The following is a 15,868-nucleotide window of genomic DNA, read 5'->3' on the forward strand; positions in this document are numbered from 1 at the left end:
TGTCTGTCTGTGGGCCTGCCTGTTCCGGACGTCTCACAGCAGTGGGATCACGCCGTATGTGGTTCTTTGTGACTGGCTTCTTTCATGGAGCCTCATGTTGTCAACACTCATCCGTGTGCTTGCATGTATCAGGACTTCATTCTTTTTATTGCCAGGTAACATTCCCTTATGTGGATAGACCATATTTTGTTTATCTATTCATCTGCTGATGGATGGACCTTTGGGTTGTTTTCACTTTGTGACTAATACAAAAAATGCTGTGAACATTCATGCATAACTTCGTGTGTGGACACATTTCTAAATTCCTCCATAATATATGCCTAGGAGTGGAATTGCTAGGGCACATGGTAACTATATTTAACCTTTTGAGGATGGACCTGCAAAACTGTTTTCCAAGTGATTGCATCAGTTTACACCCCCAATCGACATGTATGAGGATTCCAATTTTCCTCCCTCCTCGCCCATTAAATAGCATCATAGCCTGGCTGAAGAGGAGCACGACAGACCAGCTGGTTCTGCCATGTGACCAGGGTGAAGGAACCTAGGCAACCTGTTGCCCGAGTGATGGGCAATACCCCTGCTCCACCTCTAGGACAGCAGCGTTACTTAGTGGTCTGGGGTGATTCGGGTTCCAAAGAATTCTCCTTTTATTTATTTATTTATTTTTTTAAGATTTTATTTATTTATTTTTAGAGAGGGAAGGGAGGGAGACAGAGAGAGAGAGAGAAACATCAATGTGCGGTTGCTGAGGGCCGTGGCCTGCAACCCAGGCATGTGCCCTGACTGGGAATCGAACCTGCGATGCTTTGGTTTGCAGCCCGTGCTCAATCCACTGAGCTACGCCAGCCAGGGCTCAGAATTCTCCTTTTAAATAGCGATTTTCTCTTCATTGTCCAGAGCGTCTCTGGTTGGCCCAGTCCGGGGTTTGGTCTCTGTCATCATGGTAGATAAGGCCCCATTCAGAGAAGCGACCCTTCTTTGCACAGCAGTGGGATTGTGGGATGAGGCAGGTCATTTCTTTTTGTTTTTTGTTTTTAAAAACCCTGTCCTAAGGATACAGTTATTGATTTGAGAGAGAGAGAGAGAGGCATCAGCCTGTTGCCTCCCACATGTCTCCCGAGTGGGGGTCAAACCTGCAACCTAGTTATGTGCCCTGACCAAGAATCGATCCCACAACTTTTGGTGCAGAGAACAGGACACTCCAACTGAGTCATCTGGCCAGGGCAAAGCAGGTCATTTGCAATGTGCCTGCTGCCTGGAGTCCCCAAAAGCACAGATCATTAAGTATGAGGAAGGCAGTGGTATTGGGTCCCTTTGGGGAGAGCCTGCCAAGGGTCTTAACAACAAGGAAGCAAGTGTTAAAGGAAATGCCACAAGCTGGGAAAGACTCGGAGAGCAAAGCGTTTGCAGGCGGGTGGAGCCTTGGCACCACCATGATTTCCCTCCTCAGTGCTTCTTGGGAAGTTGAAAGGTTCTGCCGACCCTGTTAAGATGCTGAGATAAGCATCCTCTTTGGGAAGTGAACTGAGGGGATCGTTTGTCCGTCTGTCTGTCTGTCTTTTAAGTTTCCAGGACTCTTTCTGAGATGCCATGACATAGGAACGTCACTTACAAGTCAAAGTCTCCTTTCTAGCCTTTCCCCAGTGTCTTATCCTCACTGCTATCTGTGCTAAGAGCTTGCGAAGCAAATGACACTTGCTCTTTGATCTCTCAGAAGCTCACCCGATCCTTTCCAGAACATTTATGAAGAACTTACTCTGTGAAGGAGTCCTAGAGATGCAGAGAGAAGGGAGAAAGAAACTCTGTCTGGACACATACACCCATCATGCCAAAGTCCACATAGAAAGCACTGGGCTAGAGGTCTGGGCCAGAGCTAAGAAAATCCTGAGCAGGGGAGGAGACCGGCCAGGCCATCTCCTCCAGGCCATCCAGGCCATCTTCAGAGGAGGACAGTGCGCAGGCTTCCTCTGTGCTCACGGACCCACGGTCTGCAACCTCAGCACTGAGCGTTCCCTCCCAGACCGGGTTTCGGCTCGTCCAAGGAAGGCTGGGTTTTCATTCGACCATGCTTTCCTCTTTTTCTTTTTTTAAAACAAGATAGATGTAGAATCTGCCACACGAATATAAACTCTACCATTGAAGATATTCCTTACACCATTATTTAGTTCCCCCAAAGAATAGTGCACTTTTTATGAGGATGCAGATGACAAATTCCTATGGGAAAAATGAGTGCACCAAAGTTTTTCTCTTTGGAAGAAGGGGTATGCTTTCTTGTGGAATGCAAAAAAGAAATAGTTTGTCCCCCCCCCCCCACCCTTTTTGCTTTGGCTGCCAGTAAACTCGGAGTTAAATTTAATGCTCAGTTACACTTCTTGGGATTTTTTTCCTATTATGTAATTCTGTGTATTAAAAATGATGTACAAGGATATTCATTGTGAAAATTGTTTTTTTTGTTTTGTTTTCTTTATCCTCACCCAAGGACATTTTTTTATTGCGTTTAGAGCAAGAGGATGGGCGGGAGAGAAACATCCACGTGAGAGAGAAACATCGATAGGTTGCCTCCCATAGGCGCCCAAACTAGGAATCGTTAGGGGACTAAACCTGCAACCCAGGCATGCACTCTGACCGGGAATTGAACCTGCAACCTTTTGGTTATGAGATAACATTCCAACCAGCTAAGCCACCCAGCCAAGGCATAGTGCAATTGTTTTTAATGGTTAAAGATTGGAAGCAACTTAAATTCCATCAAACAGGATTGCTTAGCCCTGGCTGGTATGGCTCAGTGGATTGAGCACTGGCCTGCGAACCAGAGATAACCAGTTCAATTCCCAGTCAGGGCACATGCTTGGGTAGCAAGCCAGTCCTCCATTTGGGGGCAAGCAAGAGGCAACTGATCCATGTATTTCTCACACATCGATGTTTCTCTCCCTCTCTTTCTCCCTCCCTTCCCCTCTCTCTAAAAGTAAATAAATTTTTTTAAAAAGAATTTTAAAAAAAGGAGAGGATTGCTTAAACAAATCACATTACATTCAGTAATACAACATTCTGTAGCCATTAAAGAAATTAGGCAGTTTTGTGCATATTTGCCAGAAGTATTAAGTGAAAAAAGCAATGTGTGGAACATTTGCAACTGTGCATGTATGTATTTGCATGCTGTTTATGTGTGAATAAAATAATGTGTAATATTAGACTGGCATTGGAAAGATGTCTATGAAGCTAGTTATAATGGTGGCTTCTGGTGAGCCAAACTGGGCAGCTCAGGGCCAGGACAGAAGGGGGCCATCTTTTCACCGCGTGCTTTTTTTCTGTTTTGAATTCCGTACCATGAGTATATTTTACCTACTCAGAAGATTACAGAAACATTTAAACATTTGACAATAAATTCAGTGCCCACTCATAGGAAGCATTTTACTGAAGAGTCAGTCACAGAGTAATCTGCTGTCCTTTTACTCTAAATCAGATTAATTTCCACTCGTGACAGGTTTTGAGAAGTCTTTGTCTCCCTTGAATTTGTATGCCAAATTTTCCATGTTCATTTTTCAGGGTGGAAAGATCCTTGGCTCTCATTAGATTGTTAAAGGTAACAATGATGATTAAGAGCTCGTGCCCTCAGATAAAGTGCTTCTCAGATAAGGTCAAGTTAAAGGAGTTCATCATCACCAAGCCCTTATTTTATGAAATGTTAAAGGGACTTATCTAAGACAAAGAAGATAAAAAATATGTATAATAAAATGACAGCAAACTCACAATTATTAACAACCACACCTAAAACAAAAACAAAACAAACTAAGCAAACAACTAGAACAGGAATAGAACCACAGAAATGGAGATCACATGGAGGGTTAGCAACAGGGGAGTGGGAGGGGGAGAGAGGGGAAAAAGGTACAGAGAATAAGTAGCATAGACGGTAGGTAGAAAATAGGGAAAGGGCAAGAATAATATGGGAAATGTAGAAGCCAAAGAATTTGTATGTATGACCCATGGACATGAACTAAAGAGGGGAATGTGGGTGGGAGAAGGTGTGCAGGGTGGAGGGAATTGAAGGGGGGAAATGGGACAACTGTAATAGCATAATCAATAAAATATATATTAAAAAAAGAACTGATGCCCTGTTTTCTTCCTTCCTTCCTTCCTTCCTTCCTTCCTTCCTCCTCTTCCCTCCTTCCCTCCCTTTTCCTCTTCCTCCTCCTTTTTTTTTATTAACACTTTTACATGGTCCGAAGGCAAAGCGATAGCAGGGAAGCACCTTGTTCTTTCCGTTACCGATCACAAGCTCCTCCACCCCATGAAAGCAGTATGCAAGATAGTTGTTAAGTGCCTCAAGGTTTCTAATAAGCTTTTACTTATTTGAATCTGTATATATCCTTTTATCGGAAGCTATTTCAAATTCTTTTGAGATGGAGGCTGGGGATAAAGTAAGTATAAATAAACAAACCCAGATATTAAAATTAAAAACAAAACCTAAGAGAAAGTAGGCTGATACAAGTACAACAGACTTTGACCTTGAGAGGAGGCAGCTCTGGTTGATTTCAAAAGGCACGGTGCTGACGCCCATTGTACCCATGTTATGAAAACTGAGTGTTGCTGAGACTGAGCGATTAAAGGCTGATAGATAAATTTGACCTTGGGACCCTCTGCTCCCCGTAAACCTTCTGCCAAAGTGAGAGTGACTGTTTATCTTTTGATGGTGAAGGGTTCATTTGGCAGCAGGAGTCACAGCACTTACCTGTTGACATCTGATTTCGGTAGAAGCAACCAAGTATTTCCTAACGTGCCGTTTGTTCTTTGGCTAAGCCAATAGCCCATAAGCTATCTCCTAAGATCCTTATCTAGGCAGCAGGCTCTTCTAAGCTACTCAGTCCTACCATTCTGCTGAATATTTTATACCTAAGCAGCTTGTTTTCTGTACGTCCCTGCCTGTCTGCAGACATGTTTTTACTTTTAAGTGAACAGAGTCCATCAGAAAGATCCTAGGGAAGCCCCATGGTGGGCAGATGTGCCTTCACTCAGCGAAACTCCTTAACATTCTTTGCTAATGATGGTAGTGCTCAAGTTGGAAGTTTTGGCAGACTAGCCCTGGGTGGGTAGCTCAGTTGATTAGAGCATCCTTCTGATACACCAAGGTTGTGGGTTCGATCCCCAGGCAGGGCACATACAAGAAACACCCAATGAATGCATAAGTAAGTGTAACAACAAATCAATGTTTCTCTCTGTCAAAAAAAAATTGGCAAACAAAATTAACAATGATTAAATATTGAATATGTTAAAGTACTATAATCATATTTTGATTGTGCTTCCTCTCTCTTTCTCTACCTTTTGAAGTCTCTCATCTGAAAACTAGAAGTTGTTTTAAGCTCATCTATTCCAATGCCCCCATTTTCCATCTAAAGAAATGGAGGCCTCAAGATACTCAGTATTCAACTTCAAATTGCATGGCTATTTAGTGGCAAACTTGAATTCAGCGCTCATTATACCAACTGAGTCTGCGAAAAGTACAGGATGTGCTGATGTTGGTGAATGCAGAATAGGCATCAGGTTGTAACGGGACACAAAAGAATGAGATCAGCCTCTGTTTGGCATGAACAGTGGATTAGCTATTGTGTCTGTGTGTGTTTTCAATACCAAAGGAAACATAGAATATCCTTGCCCAAGAATGTATTTATAAATGTGAGATAGAGACAGACAGACAGACAGACACCCATGTGAGATAGAAACATTCATCGGTTGCCTTCCGTGTACACCCAGACCGGGGATCAAACCCACAACCTGTTGTTATATAGGGCAAAGCTCCACCCAATCGAGCCATTGGCCAGGGCAAAACATGTTTTTCTAAAATAGTAATCATCCTTTGTCAAGAAAGGAATGTCAAGAAACATTCCTTTTGTGCTAGATACATTGCTATACTCAAGGAATACAAAGATAAATAAGACATGCTTCCTGTCCTAGTTAATAAAGTCATACTATATAACTTTGATTTTTCCAAATGAGAAAGTATATAGGAGGAGATTATGAAATAGAATTTATGATGAGAATGTATTCAGGGAAAAGAAAGAAATGAATGCATTGTAAGTAAGTATTCTGATACTTTGTGACAATGAGTTGATTCCTCCTTAAAGGGAATTTGATATGTATTATGAGATTATTCAAATTAGATACTTTTTAGTGTGGTTTTTTCAAAAGCAGCCAATTCTCCCAATCTAGGTTAATGACACCGTGAGGTTACAGCTGATGTTCATGACCTCGAGGATCTGAATACAGGACAGGGGATGGAAGCGAGGGTGGAGGGGAGTGGAGAGAATTTAATGTTATGTTTTATTTGTCTGTGGCCAGATTCTTTCAGATTCCAGGTTCCTGGATATCCAACATGGTTGAAGGATATTCCCCTTTTATAGGTATAAGATTCATAATCTTTATGTGAATGTGCAAGGTTTATTTGTAAACCTCTTGTAAAATTATGACAATTATTTACTTTTAGAGGAGAAGGGAAAAAAGAGCTTGTGGAGCATCTGGTCTACCGCTTCTTCTTTACAGCCAAGGAGATAGAGCCAACAAAGCAAAACTGACTTGTTCCAAACGCCACACACTTCCTTGCAAAATCCAGGCTTCCTAACCCTTTGCCTACTGTTACATGTGTTTTTGGAATAGTGCAATTCTATTTCATCAGTGGGAAATGACCCAGATAAAGGGCTAATGACATGGACTGAAGCTTGCGGTATTTCAGGCTGTTTGTATCCTTAGCAAAGGCCGAGCAATCTGCTTCTGGGGCCTCAGAGACAGATCTGAAATGCAGTGGCACAGCTGAACGACTCTGGTGAGGAGGGGTCTGAGGAGCTGCTATGACCAAGGTCTGTGTCTCAGTGAGACTTTTAAGGAAAAAGGTATTTGTCCGAGAAGATGAAATGCACGAAGGGAAAGGTTAAAAACTCTGGGACAAAATCAACTCCCTCTGGACAGTTTTAGCCATGCTCCCTTTCACTACTGCCCTGTACTTGAACCCTGGAGTACAGCCCTACTGGGCTGCAGTCCCCAGAGGCTGAAAGCCTGCCCATCTTGTTTACTATAGCTATAGCAGCAAACACAAGTCTGGCACGTCGCAGATACCCAGGAAGCATTTGCTGAACAAGTAAAGAAGGGGAAATGAATAAAAAGCGTTATTTTTTGCCCTCAGAATGCATCCAGCATTTGCTGTTGAATGCCTTAGAACCTTTCCCCGTACTAACAGCTTCTCGGTCTAAGGTCAAACGTTGCTGCTCACAGCACTTCTGTTTCACCCAATAGAATGGAACCTTTCTACCCTGAGCGGAGAAATTTAGCTGGAGTTGCACATGAGTGGTGAAGCAGACCACAAGTCTGTCTGTTTCTTGTCTAGCTTGTCTTGCTTGCCGTGAGCTCCAAAGGGCCTGGATGAGAACCCCAAACCCTGGGCCTATTGTTCACTCCCATTGGCACACCGACTGTATGCATCTCACCCAGTAAACTTTGTTGAGCCTAGATAACAGAACTGGCTCGTCCTGAACTCCACAGTGTCTGACAAAAGCCGGGCTTCCTAAACACTTTGCCTCGGCCTATGTGTGTTTTTGGATCAGCACAAATAGGTAGCACCTGCCATAGATACTACCAGGCCGCTAGCAATTCCAAAACCAGAGCCATTGTTGATGAATCTCAGTATGTTGCATCAGAACATCTTTGGCATAGGCCTTGACTGTTGTGGCTCAGTGGACTGAGTGCTGCCCTGGGTTGTGGGTTCGATTCCCAGTCAGGCTATATGCCTGGGTTGTGGGCCAGGTCCCCAGGTTCGGGGCATGTCATAGTCAACAGATCGATGTATCTCTCACCTTCTCTTTCTCCCTCCCTTTCTCTCTCTCTCTAAAAATAAAGAAATAAAATCTTTTTTTAAAAAATAAAACCAGCTTTGACATGGTTCTCTAGCTCCTAGCCCACACATCTATCTTGGGCTTTGCATTTTTAAGACTTGTAATTGGCCCCATCGCTTTCCAGGTGGCTTTGGCAGGTGAGAGAAGAGCAATTAGACCACAGCTGCTTCCTGCCAGTCTCTTCCAGTTAGATTTTCCTCTTTTGAGTTCTGACTCGGGAGTTTCTCCTACACATGGTTTTGAAGCCAGACCTAAGTCTACAGGACAGAATCGCCTGCCAACTGCTACCAAAGAAGACTTCAGGGGAGGTACATGGTACAAATAGGGGCAGAGGATGCAGGCGTCAGTGACAGGCTCACAGGGCACTCTGTGCACTGAGAAAACGCCCCAGCAGCCAGCCGCGTGCGAAAGAATGAAACTGGACGACTACCTGTCAGCCAGACTGAAAAATGAACTCCAAATGGATTAAAGACTTGAATGTAAAGCCTGAAACCATAAAATACATGGAGGAAAACATAAATGCTGGGTTTCTGGACATCAGTCTTAACGATGTTTCTGTGAATTTAATTCCAATGGCAAGGGAAACTAAAGCACAAATAAACAAACGGGACTAGTCGAACTAAAAAGCTTCTGTGCAACAAAGGAAACCATCAGCAAAATGCAAAGGGAACCTCCTGAATGGGAGAAGATATTTGCAACCTTATACCCAATAAGCAGTTAATACCCAAAATGTATAAAGAACTCAAATATCTTAACAACAACAAAAACCAATTAAAAATGGGCACGGGCTCTACACTGGCATTTTTCCAAAGAAGACATACAGATGGGCAACGGGCACATGAAGAGATGCTCAGCATCACTGATTATTAGGGAAACGTAAGTCAAAACCACAGTGAGGTACCACCTCACACCTGCTGGAATGGCTGTCATCCAAAAAGACAAGAAGTAACAAATGTTGGTGACGATGAGGAGAAAAGAAAACTCTTGTACACTGTTGGTGGGATTGTAGATTAGTGCAGCCACTGTGGAAAACAGGAGGAGGATTCCTCAAATTGCCCTAAGACCCAGCTATTTCTCTTCTGGGTATTTATCTGAAGAACATGAAGTACTAATTCAAAAATATGCATGTAGCCCTGTCTGGCGTTGCTCAGTGGACTGAGCGTGAGCTGCGAATCAGGGAGTTGTGGGTTCGATTCCCAGTCAGGGCACAGGCCTGGGTTGCGGGCCAGGTCCCCAGTGGGGAGCACATGAGAAGCAACCACGCTTTGATGTTTCTCTTTCTCTCTTTCTCCCTCCCTCCCTCTCTAAAAATAAATTAAAAAATCTTTTAAAAAAGTGTTTGATTTAAATATATATATATATATATATATATACATACACACACACACACACATAGCTATATTCATTGCAGCATTATTCACAATAGTCAAGAAAAGGAGGCCCTGGCTGGGAAGCTCAGTGGGTTGGAGCATCATCCCTTCACACTAAGATTGCAGGCTCGATCCCTGATCAGGTCACATACGAGAATCAACCAATGAATGCATAATTAAGTGGAACAACAAATTGATGTTTCTCTCTCTCAAATCAATTTTTAAAAAAAAGATATGGGAATAACCCAAGTGTCCACTGACAACTAAATGGATAAAGAAAAGTGTGGTATATATACAATAGAATGTTACTCAGCCATAAAAAGGTGAAATCCTGCCATTTATTTATTTATTTAAAGGTTTATTTATTTATTTTTAGAGAGAGGGGACAGGAAGGAGAAAGACAGGGAGAGAAATATCAATGTGTGGTTGCCTCTTGCGTGCCCCCTGCTGGGGATCTGGCCTGCATCCCAGGCATGTGCCCTGACTGGGAATCAAACGTTTGGTTCGCAGGCCAGTGCTCAGTCCACTGAGCCACACCAGCCAGGGCTAAATCCTGCTGTTTATGACATTAATACCTTAAAGGTATTTATACTAAGTAAAGTAAGTCAGGTGGAAAAAGATAAACACCGTATGATTTCACTCATGTGTGGGATATAAAAACAGAAACAAATGAGCAAACAACAACAAAATAACCAAAAATCAAACTTACAGATAACAGATCAGTGGCTACCAGAGGGGAACGGGGGTGGAGGGAGGGCAAAACAGGTAAAGGGCTGGACTACATGGTGATGGGAGGAAGCTAGGCTTCAGAGGGTGAGCATGACATAGTACATACAGGTGGTGAATTATCATGCTGTACACCTGAAACTTACATAGTGTTATAAACCAATCTTACCTCAGTTTAAACATTTTAGAATTAATTAAGAAAGAAGGAAGCTAGGGAGAATGAAGAAAACACCCTGGGACATTGTTCGGATCTCACCTGTACTGAAAGTAGAGAGGACAAGGAGGTGGCAGAGGTGAGAAGAATGTACTTTGCCTTTCTTTAAATGAACTTGAACTGGTCTTGACCTTGGCAAACAGCTTCCCTCCCCAGCAGCTCCCACTTACCTCTGCAGTAGGCTGCTTTCCAGCTCCTCCAAGGTCCTGACGACAGCTCAAGGCTGCTGTTTCTTCCCCTTCGGCCCCTGCTTCGTAGGTGGCTGTCGCCTAATCCTGTTGTGCCCTGCTGTCGCTACTAGAGTGGGTCAAGAGGCTGGCCACAGAGATCGAGTTACACAGCAGCCCACTGGCTTGAGCCAGGCACGTGACGCAAGAAAAAAGTGTGGGTTTGTGTGGGCTGGAGACAAAAAACGCCCTTCTTGCCAAAGAACATCTCCTTTGAGCCCAGAGGAAACAGGACGTTCAGGCAGGAGCCTGAAAGAGCGCATTTGGCTAAACTCTGGGCTTTTTATTATTTTTGTTTGTTTGTTTTAAACTTCTTTCATCTCAACTAAAGAAAGTGTTGCTGTCCCACAGGAGGCAGGTTCAATAGGAGATGTGGGTATCAGATAATGCGGCAAGCACAAGGCAGGCAGTCCAAGTAGATGAAAAGGTTACTCGGACCAGAGGACTCTTTTTATTGCTGCTGTTGCTGCGGAGGGCAGGCAAGGGAGATGTTAATGTTAAGTGAGTCTAGGAAGGGACACCTATAGAGGTGAAGTGTCCATGTTGACTGAAACAGGTGAGATTAGGATCCAGGACCCATGGCATGAGCACCTTTGAAAAAGAATAGAGCTTTTATTTTTGAATTTCTAAAAATTATGTTTAGGCAATATGTGCATCTGATATGAAATACAAAAGGGTCGAAGGAGAGGACAGTAAAAAGTGAGTCTTTTTTCATTTCTCCCCCGTGTTTTTCCTGTCTGTCCAGGGCTTGTTTATGTAAATACAAACGTACGTCTGCCCCTCTTCTTGAGAAACAGCGTACACATATGTGCTAATCCTGCTCCTCACTTTTAGGACTTAAAACTCAAACGCAGAGATTGATTACATAGTACCTTTCTGTGATACCACACTCCTTTTCATGGCCGCATCCTGCCCCACCATTAGACAGGTGTGTCATGCTTTATTTGGCCCATAAAGGACTTGTTATATGTCTTCGTTATTTTTCCCTGCCTGATTGCTTGCACAATACAAGCACTCAATAAAGACTTAATGCTTGCTCATAAATTAATTACATTTTGTACAACTTGTTGATGTTTTTTCTTCATCTCTCCTTTTCAGACGTACTGATACCTTTTTCCATATTCCAGCTGTTTTAGATAAACTGTAAAGCTGTTTTATGTATCGATTCCCTGGCTGAACAAGTCTGTCTTGTATACTGATCAAACCTTGCGACCTGACTTCCAAGGCCCACCTTAGTCTAGCTGCTCTTGTGTAACATTATTCCTCCCCATTTTCTACTTTTGAATGCTCTAAGCGTCACTCTCAAGTACGGGTATACATTGCTCACATGCCACGGGCAGACATTTTTTTCCAATTTCCAGGTACCCCTTACCTCCATGCCATTGCTTATAACGATCCTCCCACCCAGTGTTTCCTTCCCGTTCCCGTCCACTCTTCTGCCTTCAGTTCTTTTCTTTCTGAACTTTTTTTTTTAGCTTATTATATGGTCAACACACCCTGGAGGAGCAGGTAATGTTTTCTAGAATCATTTCCAATAGGAGCTTTGTGGACCTCCATGGCACTAACAGCTCTGGCACACAGGTCCTCAGCAGAGCCTGCCTAAATGAGAATCTCACCCCAGTCCCCCTGGGGTTTCTCTCCCTTCCATCTTTGAGGAAGTGCTCAGCTTTCTTGGTTGGTCTCCTTTAAAGGAAGTGCTCTTGAGGGGGCCTGAGATCCTGGGAGAAGGCAGGTTTGGGTTCAACCTGAGAGCTGCCTCCCACCAGCTCTGTGAACTTGGCCTCTGAATCTCAGTCCCTCTTTTGTATGAGCGAGATGGATTAGAGGATCTCTGAGGCCCCTCCCAGTTCAAAAGTCTGATCATCTACAGTTGAGATTTATAACTCTGTTTATGTTTTTTTCTGGAATACACTCCCTGTCCTGCACCCCACACAGACACAGCTGCTTAGAAACTTCCCAGGTATTCTGAAGCCTTCGGGTCCCACTGCTCCTAGAACATTACAGACTGTTATGGAAGTTCAAAGAAGATACTCAGTACTGGTCGCATTAAAAACAATCACAGAGACTTTTGAGATCTGGCAGTAACGTGAGAGATGCTGGATTTGTCCTATGTAATGCTACAGAGAGGGAGAGAGAAAAAAGAGAGGTTTAGAACTAAGCTCTGGCTGGCGTAGCTCAGTGGATTGAGCACGGGCTGCAAACCAAAGTGTCGCAGGTTCGATTACCAGTCAGGGCACATGTCTGGGTTGCAGGCCATGGCCCCCAGCAACCGCACATTGATGTTTCTCTCTCTCTTTCTCCCTCCCTTCCCTCTCTAAAAATAAAGAAATAAAATCTTAAAAAAAAAAAAAAGAATTGGGGGAGGTTTAGAACTGACTAGAGAGTCCGCAAAGATGAGTTTTAGTTTCATCTCTTTCCACTGGCCTATATTTTTATTTGCCTGCCTATAGGAAGAGATCTACAGCAGGGATCAATTTCTTCGTAAAGTATAGGCTATTCATTAAGCAGCCTTGGGGATTTTCACAATAATAATAATAATAATCAAAAAGATGTAGTGGCAATTAATTCTCAATCAGAGTCACCGAGTAAAATTACCTACATTGTTGCCTGACATTTCCATAGGCAACATTTACCATGCCTGGGAGAAGCTAGCTTTCTTCTCTTATCAAATTTAGTGTAATTCAATAAACAAAGTAAAATGTCCCTGCCTTATTAACTCCATTCTCTGTCTATGGGAGTCAAAGTAACTTTTAAAAACATAAGTCAGTTCGGATCATCCGGTGAGGAAAATCCTGCTGGGTTTTTGGAACGGAGTACAATTTTAAAGTCTCCATAGAAGAAAAGGGGATGAATTACAGGGTCCGGCAGAAGTAAGGCCTGCTCAAGTGTGAGGCTACCAATAAGTAACCTTATTGGTAGGTTAATAGTAGGGGGGTGATAATTTATAGTTTTAATTTGAACATTTTCACCTAACGTCATATGGTATTGTTGAGTGTGATATTGTTATGTTACAGAATCACATCCTTATAATTTTTACTTAAAAACAAACAAACCATGCTTATGATTTTGTTATAAAAGATTTTGTAATAAAACAAGGGGCGTTATTTTTGCGGGACCCTGTATTAACCCGACAAGCTCCGGGGAGACCTGCGAGGCAGCCTTATAGAGACCTGAAGTAACCACAAACGATGCTCTAAAATTACAGCTTATTAACTAAAAGCAGGTCATGGCAGGTAGTCATCCCCTAGGCCAGTATTTTTCCCTAACAAAGGTCAAGTTTTACCTGAGCTAAGCCTGTCTATTGTCTTTTCTGCATCTGTGATAATATACCCTTGGAATGTCAAGGTAACATCCCATTTTTCCCAAAACCCCTTGGGCACAAGCTGAGACCAGAATCCCCTCATTGTTATTGTGCATTGTTGATCGTTAATTATCCTGTCTGTGCCCACCTACGTAAAAGAAGCATGTGTCTATCATTTTACTTTTTATACAATCCCAGAGGGTTCCCTGCTTTGCTTTCTCCTGCCTCCCCTAATCTATCACCAACAGACTTCACATAACTCCCTCTGGCTCCTCCTTTGATTCTAATGTATAAAATAAGGTGCTTTAAACTGCCTTCTCCAGAGCATTTCTCAGTCTGTTGAGATGTTGCTTCCCGGCCATTGTCGTCAGTTTGGCTCGAATAAACTCACCAAAAATTCTCTACAGCTTTGAATGTTTCTTCTGTCGGCACCTCGCAGACCTTGGCTCACCCAGCCTCTCTCTTTTCCTCTCCAGCCTCACCTTGGATCACGTTGCCTTTGCTCCCCCTTTCCCAAGCTGCCCTGGCCTCCCGGTACTACCTCTCACACGCGGAACTCCTTTTTCCTCTGTCTGGACTTGACCGCTCCCAGGTCCTCATACTTCTCTTCTTGACCTCACGTCTGCCTACACGCACCTTCCTAGAGAGGCCTTCCTTGACCTAAGCAATTTCCCCGATCTGTGCCCAACCCAGTTACTCTCTGTCACTTTACCCCATTCGTTTCCTTCAGGATAGTTATCCACATTTCTCATTATCCTTTCATTTCTTACTCAGTGCTTGTTTACTTGTTTTGTCGTCAGTCCCTGACACCAAATGTTAAGCTGCAGGAGGCCGGGAACCCTGTCTGTTTCCTTCACCAGGGCATCCTCCAGGGTCAGCCCAGGCCCCTGCCCAGAGCAAATGGCCCATAAACAAAACTGGATAAACACCTAATCGCATATTAGAAGACACAAATCCCGTTTTTACCTCTGGGAGCTGGGTGACCTTAAGTTATTTTATGATTTTCTGTGAAATGAGGGGAATAACTTATTTAGAACATCTTTACAGACCCTGTCAGCTTTGGAAGTCTTAAGGTCTATTATTATTATTGGTGGATTTTTAAATATTACTTCAACAGACTCCAAGGGAGAAGGAAAATCAAATAAAATCAAATGAAGTACAAATAAAATCGATTTGTTATCTAGTTCTGGATTTACAAAAAATGAACTCTGAGCTCATCAGAGATCAGGTTTTCAGGCTGTCATTGAAGGATCAAAATAATACTGAAATGCACAGTCATGAAATATAATATTTGCTTTATACTTAGAAGTTTGATAATCTGTTGATGATTTTCAAGAGTCAGAAGGTTTTTCTATTAATTAGAAAAAGCACCAAGAAAAGAGAAAGTTAATCCCAGCTATACCAAGAAAAAAACCAGCTGGGCGCATTCTTCAATTGAATGTAAAGATAAATATCTGATAAAAGACAACATTACACAAAGTGACAGACCTTGGCTACTTTGGGCTGGGACAGAGCCCTCCAAGTGTGTCAGCACTCTGAGGCAGCGGTCGCCAATCTTTTTGTTGCTAGGGACTTGTTTTTCCACGGACCGGGTTTGACAGAAGGCGGAGCTTGGGGGGCGGGCGGAACAATAGGCGGAGCTCAGGCCAGCTCCCCTTGCAGCCCGGTACCTAACAGGCCGCGGACCTGTGTCGGGAAACCCTGCTCTAAGGGCTGCAAAGGTGCCTGAGACTTGGGCTCACAGGGTGATTTACAATGGTGCTATGTGCCTGGAGTTATTTACCTTCTCCATTTTCAAAATATTTCAAACCCAAATATTTGTATTACATTTTATCTTTGTACATATATTTTAAGAAATGCACTGTTAAATTTATTTAGAATTGGGAATAACAGAAAGGCCTGGCTGGCTAAGGATATCACCCTGATTCTTAAGGAGATCCATTTTACAACTAGTATTAATTTTTCTTAGACCTGTATGCTCCTAGCTGAGAAGATATGTTTAAGCACTTTCTATACTTTGTAGTTCAAAAACAACAGTTTAAAAAAGTAAATACGAAATACATTATTTAATATATTCTCCAACTACCCTCTCATTTGGGGCCTTCCTCCCATGGAGAGCCAGTGACTGTTCTAATTTTGAACTAGTTTACGTGCAG

General features: G+C 42.9%; 1 protein-coding gene and 1 long non-coding RNA gene across 2 annotated transcripts in view; one reads left to right on the forward strand and one right to left on the reverse strand.

Annotated features, from left to right (window-relative positions):
• Positions 1-10,878, reverse strand: part of FAXDC2 (fatty acid hydroxylase domain containing 2) — a 29,170-nt gene extending 18,292 nt beyond the window's left edge. The window contains exon 1 of the mRNA XM_028528074.2: positions 10,355-10,878. The gene's annotated coding sequence lies outside the window, so the exon portion shown is untranslated. The remainder of the gene's footprint in view (positions 1-10,354) is intronic.
• A 1,037-nt stretch (positions 10,879-11,915) lies between these two features.
• On the forward strand, positions 11,916-12,947 carry LOC118498060. The gene is made up of 2 exons (XR_004900585.1): positions 11,916-12,557; positions 12,776-12,947. It is a non-coding gene; the product is annotated as an uncharacterized LOC118498060 (long non-coding RNA).
• The last annotated feature ends 2,921 nt before the right edge of the window (positions 12,948-15,868 follow it).

Source organism: Phyllostomus discolor, chromosome 13 (genome assembly GCF_004126475.2).
Source record: "Phyllostomus discolor isolate MPI-MPIP mPhyDis1 chromosome 13, mPhyDis1.pri.v3, whole genome shotgun sequence".
NCBI lineage: Eukaryota > Metazoa > Chordata > Mammalia > Chiroptera > Phyllostomidae > Phyllostomus > Phyllostomus discolor.